Below are 6329 nucleotides of genomic sequence, written 5' to 3'. Positions count from 1 at the left end.
TAAATGTAACATAATGTAGAATACTTTTTACTGTTCCCAGATTTCCTATCTCTGGCTTGTTAAATTTATTATTGATGTTCTGGCTTGTTAAATTTATTATTTATGTTTCAGAACATCAAGTAGCATGGTTTCAAGTTTATATTAAACTTTAGCATGTTGAGTTTGATCATAAAAATCATCATAACCATTGGCATTGTTTAGGCTAGCTTTGGGACCCAATATAACACTATGGTTCCATTCAACATTTCAAACTCAAGCTTTCCATATCCATATCTACCTTATATAAAACGTGAGTTCCTCACTTCAGTACATGATCACACTCTTAAAGGAACATAGAAACAGAATTTAATGTCTTAGTTACTTACTACACCACTTTATACAAAATTATTTACAAAACACACAGAACAGAGTCAAGGGATTCTTTCTAATATCATGCCTTCATTTTGCTTCTTCCATGAGTTCTTTCCCTTTGCTTGAGCTTTCTAGAATGGCTGGAATATTTTGGGAGGGTGAGATTTTACAATCCCAGTAGTAACACAAGCCAAATCCACAAGTAGCATAATCCCATTCAATCATACAAACATTTTCAAATCTGCAAGCATATTATAACTAACCATGGCATGTATTAATATTCTCACTAATCATTCGTGCATTCAGAAACATATATAGTCACATAAACGTGGCCATACACTAAACAGTAAACAACTACATACTTTTCGCAAAATAAAGCAAGAGAATATCACAATCATGCCAATACATAAACAAGTTTATGCACAAGGAATAAGGGCGACCTTGAGTTCTTAGTTTTCTTTCAAGCAAGTTTCTAACTTTGAAGTTTCTGTCCAGCACTTCCAAGTCATGACTACTTCTCTTTGATAGAGATCCCTCTTATCCTTGCTTTGACTAATCATTGAATCTACCTTCACTTTGTCCACCACGTAAATTCTCTCCTTGAACAGATTTAACAACAATAGCTAGTTAACTTGTTAGGAAAGGATGAGGAGTAGGCATTTGACGTGCTTTGGTGTAAGGAATTCATGATGGTTTCACTAGGGTCTGAGCATGCCTCTTAGCTCAATGAGCACTTATAGGTACTTATAGATCGGCAATGAGATTTGATGCCATGGTCAACCTTATAGATCATGGGCCTAATCCTTATAAACTAAACCAACCTTTTGAAAAGTCCGTTGTGTATCTCAAATTTTTATTGTCAATATACAAACAAACCACTTGGAAAATCAAGAAAATATATTTGAGATTATTTGTAATGTTATTTGAAAATTTACAAGAGTCATTTGTGAATCACAAGCCAATTACTTGTAATTTTTTTTACTATCAATATATAAATAAATCACTTGAAAAATCTACAAAATATACTTGGGATTATTTGCAACATCATTTGGAAATTTATGACAGTTCATTGTGAATCGCAAGCCAAGATACTTGAGAATTTTTGCAAGGTTAGTTGAGAATTCACAAAAGTTTATTGTGAAGTTCAAGCTAGTTAACGAAAGAGAATTTATTGCAAGTAAAAATCATGGTCTGTTATTGGAATTTAAAAAATTCAAGGTCTGTAATTGTCATTCTTTCAAAAAATAATTGTGACATCGGAACATCACAAGGGGTATTATAGGCCCCCAAGCTAAAAAAAAACTATTTATTCCATTAGATTATGCCTTAGTTACTATAATACCTCATGAAGTTATCTTTGAATTCCTTTTGGTGCAAAGACATACTTTCACTAATTTTCATGGCACAGAATGGAGAGCTAGACATCCAACAGCAATTGCAACATTTCAAGGACCGAGTTCAAAACTAATACTCACACAAGTCACGGATCCTAAGCAAAAATTGAACTTGATCGACGATATTAAACGTTTAGGCGTGTCGTATCATTTTGAAAGTGAGATTGAAGAGATATTGCAGAACATGCATGAGAATCCTCCTCTCTTTGAAGGAAAAGATCTTGAAACCATTTCCCTTTGGTTTCGTTTGCTTAGGCAACATGGTTATCACACACCATCTGGTATGTGTTTAATTATATATGATGATGCTATTTGTATCGTTTGCAAGTTCTTAGCATGCTTTTGGAACTCTTTGTTTCTAAAATAGAGACATATATAGATGTATTTGATCAATTCAGCGATGAAAATGGTGATTTTAAGAAGTCATTGATTGAAGATGTGGTTGGAATGTTGAATTTATACGAGGCTGCACATTTTGCCATTGATGGAGAAGATGTTCTTGACAAATCTATACACTTTACTACTTATCTTGAAGTCAAGGCTAAACAGCTTGTGCCCTAGCCTTGAACGAAAAGTAGTTTATGCATTGAACTACCCTATTTGTAGAAGCATACCTAGATTGGAGTCCAGACATTACATTCCTATGTATTCAGCAGAGGCTTCTCCAAATGATCCTTTGTTAGAATTAGCCATCATTGACTTTAATGCTGTACAGGCACTACACAAGAAGGAGCTAAGCCATGTCACTGAGTAAGACCAATTTATTTATGAGTTGCTTCTATAAAGTTAGCTAGACATCATACTAAAAGTGCAAGTTTAACTAATACTTGTATTACAGGTGGTGGAAAAAGTTAGACTTTCGGATGAAAGTGCCATATGCTAGGGACCGAGTGGTTGAAAGCTACTTTTGGCCATTGGGTATATATTTTGAGCCTCAATATAAAATTGGAAGGACAATTATGGTCAAATTCATAGCTATTCTTGCAGCGGTTGATGATACATATGATGCATATGGCACAGTTGAAGAACTTGAACTATTTACACAAGCAATCTGCAGGTTAAATAATTTTAGAATGATATTAACTAATTATTAACACAAAAAATCACCCTCGTTATTTTTCTTTCTACTGGTCTTTGAATATGCATAATTTTAAAATTAGTGTTTATGTAGTTTTTGCAATTATATTATTAAAAGATATAGTTTTTTCAATATGTTTTTTATCATTCATAGTTAGTCAACAAATTAAAACTGATATAGTCACTTCAAATTGATTCTCAGATGGGATTTTAGTCCGCTGGAGAACCTTCCACAGTGCATTAAAGTGGTATTTCAAGCTATGTTAGAGCTATTTAAGGAGATGGAGTTTTTGACTTTTGAAGAAGGAAAATCATGCTTTGTTCCATATGTTAAACAAGCTGTAGGAATTTTTATTTAAACATGCATTACATTTTCCAAATTATTTATAAAATTATTTGTAGGTTTAACTTTACTAATGTCTTTATTATAATCATAGTTTCAACAACTAGGAGATGCTTATCTGATTGAAGCCAAGTGGCGTAACCAAGGTTACATCCCAACATATGAAGAGTACATGGAAAATGGAATTGTGACATCCGTTTGTCCTTTGCTTTTGACAACTTGCTTACTTGGCCTTGGGAATTTGGCAACCAAAGATGTGTTTGATTGGATTTCCCATGTTCCTAAAATGGTAAGAGCATCATCTATTATCACTAGAGTGATAAATGACATGGGTTCTCATAAGGTATGATGTTAACATTTCAAATTTTAAATAACTTGACATTGTGAAGAAACTCCTAAAATATTTTTCTAAGTACTGGGTTTTTTGGTTTTGGTTTGACAGTTTGAAAAAAAAAGATTACATGTTGCCTCTGCGGTAGAATGTTTGATGAATCAACATGGGATTTCAGAGCTAGAGGCCTATAAATTATTGCAAATGAATTAAGAGATGCATGGAAAGATATTAATGAAGAATACTTGAAGGAAAAATTTGTTCCAAAGGCTGTGCTTCGATGTGTGATGAATTTCACAAGTATTCTAGAGCTGGTGTATGGAAACTTTTCAGACAAATATACACATGCAGAATTGTTAAAAGATCATATTGCAGTACTAGTCGTGGATCCTGTTGGCAATTAGCAATGCAAGTTAATGCTTCAAACATATGTGGTGGATTTTCAAATCAAATACTAAAGTCTATGCAATGGATCAACATTTGGAAATAAGGTTTTTGTGGTGTGTGTAAATATCAATATAAGCATGTGAATCATATCATCGTTGTTCAAGACTTCTTGCTTTCCTTTATGGCTCGTTTGGTATGTTGGAATTGAGGCTGGAGAAGTGGAAGTAGAAGTAGAATCATAAAAAAAGGTTGTTTGGTGCAATGGAACCCACTTCCATGTGGAACTTACTTCCATGATGGAACTGAGTTCCATAGCCTACCCTATGGAACTAACTTGAGCTCTCTAGAAGTGATTTTTTTTTACCATTATACCCTAAATTATTTTACCAATTGACAATCCTGACCATCATATCTCTTCTCTCAACCCTACATCCTGACAGCCACCCTCCTCATTCTTCAACATGACTTCGATGGCCCCTCTAAACTCGGCAGCTTCCTTCTCTAGCGTGACTCCGACATCTCCCTCTCCAATGTGACTTCAAAATCCTCCCTCTCCTACGAACTCTCTCCTAATGGTCTTTCAACAAGATGCCCTCTCTCAACAATGACATCTCTAATAGCGTCCCTCTCCAATGAATTTTCTCTCAATGGTCTCTCAACCTAACTCCCTCAATAATGGTGTCTTTGACAGCCTCCCTCTTAATGGTATCAACAATGGTGTCTCTGATGGTCTCTTAACCTAACGACCTCCCTCTCGATAGTGTTAGCAACTATCTAATCTATGATAAGATGATTATATCTAAACCTGAGGTTAAAGGGATAACATCCAACGGTCTCTCAACCTAACTCAATTATTCTAACCACTGAACTTGAGATCAGAGTTTTATCCAGAAAGCAACAATTAAAAATGGTGTTTGATGTATGTGAAAATTGTTTTAGGTATTTTTGTTTTCAACAAATTTGGGTTTGATTGAGGTGACCTGAGATTGATTTTTCAATTTGATTGTTGTGATTGATGTTTGTTGAGGGGTTTGATTTTGCAGACGGTGGAGGAGGTTTTCCAATGGCAATGGATTTGTGTAGGAAGAGGGATTTTTCTTGAGAAGCATAGTTTAGTAATTTCATATCATAATTACATTTTTTAATTAAAATTTATGTAAAACTTCCATGTGCATACCAAACATGTTTTCAAATTCCACTTCCACCCCATTTTCTCTTCCTTTTTCACTTCCACTTCTATCAAAAACTCTTCCAATGTATCTAACAAGCCATTATTTTCTTGGATTGTATAATAATTATGCTTAGGAATACATAATTGAAAATAGAAGCAATAATACTATTCGTTCGTGTTTTATAACACATGTGAGGTGTTCATATTTATAGTTAAAGAACTATTGGCTTGTGGAAATACTTGCTTAGCCTTATAAAAAATGACCAAATATTTTGTGTCTTGTGATTTTGAAAACCTTGCACCACATTAATTATTGCTTAAAACATAACACAACAAACTCTACAATTATATATGTTAGAGAATCAGTCCATAAACGAAGGCCCAAGACATCTAAGCCCAAGGATTCTAGGTCCAAGTCACCGAGTTAGGTTTAGGGTTTATATAACCTCTCTGTATATTACCATCGCCAGTGGTCTGTAATAGTTTCTTGATCATTATTTTATTTTGTTGTGTAATAGTGGACTGGTCAAGATTAACACTTGTTAACGATACGAGAAACATTACATTGTTTTCAAAAATTTAAAAAAATATTGCATCAAAAATAAATTTAGGGTCCTGGACCTATAGTTTAAAAGCAAAATTGTCATTTAATCCTAAATTAATATATTACAAATCAAAATATAGTTCGGCTAACTTTAAAATTCATTTTTATCTAATTTTTTATATTTTTTTGTCATTATTACTATAAATTGTAATTTGAAAACTTTAAGTACATAAATGTTATAATTTTCTATCTTTCTATCAATAAAATGGTAAAGAAAGTCATAAAACATGAACATCGCCCCTAAAAAAAATTAAAAAAGGTAATCAATATGACACATATGCGTGTGTGTGTATATTAGACAGAAGCGTATATAATTTACAAAAAAAAATTATATTATGTTTATTAAATAATGATTATTTGTTCCTTTCACTATCTGGCTTCTATGGATGATGGACGTAACAATGTTACCCTTCACACTATTGGTCAACATCTCCTACTTGCAAAGAAAATAAAGAAAAATCACTACAAAAAAAGATGACTTACAGTGGCGACTTTTTATCGTCGTTGAAATTCAACTTTTAGTGGCGACAATAAAAGTTGCCGCTGAAAGTGTGACTTTCTGCGGTGACATTTGAAGTTGTTGCTAAAATAGTGACTTTTTGTGGTGACAAGATATAATTACTGCTGATTGTTAGACTTTCAGCGGTGATAAATGCATGTCGCCGTAGAAA

The 6329-nt window shown here is 33.4% G+C and overlaps 1 pseudogene; it reads left to right on the top strand.

The window, feature by feature from the left end:
* Positions 1-487: 487 nt before the first annotated feature.
* On the top strand, positions 488-4046 carry LOC129317412 ((-)-germacrene D synthase-like; annotated as a pseudogene).
* Positions 4047-6329: the final 2283 nt, after the last annotated feature.

The sequence above is a fragment of the Prosopis cineraria genome, unplaced genomic scaffold (assembly GCF_029017545.1).
Source record: "Prosopis cineraria cultivar Desert tree isolate PC_DT_omini unplaced genomic scaffold, ASM2901754v1 PC8, whole genome shotgun sequence".
Lineage (NCBI taxonomy): Eukaryota > Viridiplantae > Streptophyta > Magnoliopsida > Fabales > Fabaceae > Prosopis > Prosopis cineraria.
This window is presented reverse-complemented; position numbering and strand designations above follow the sequence as displayed.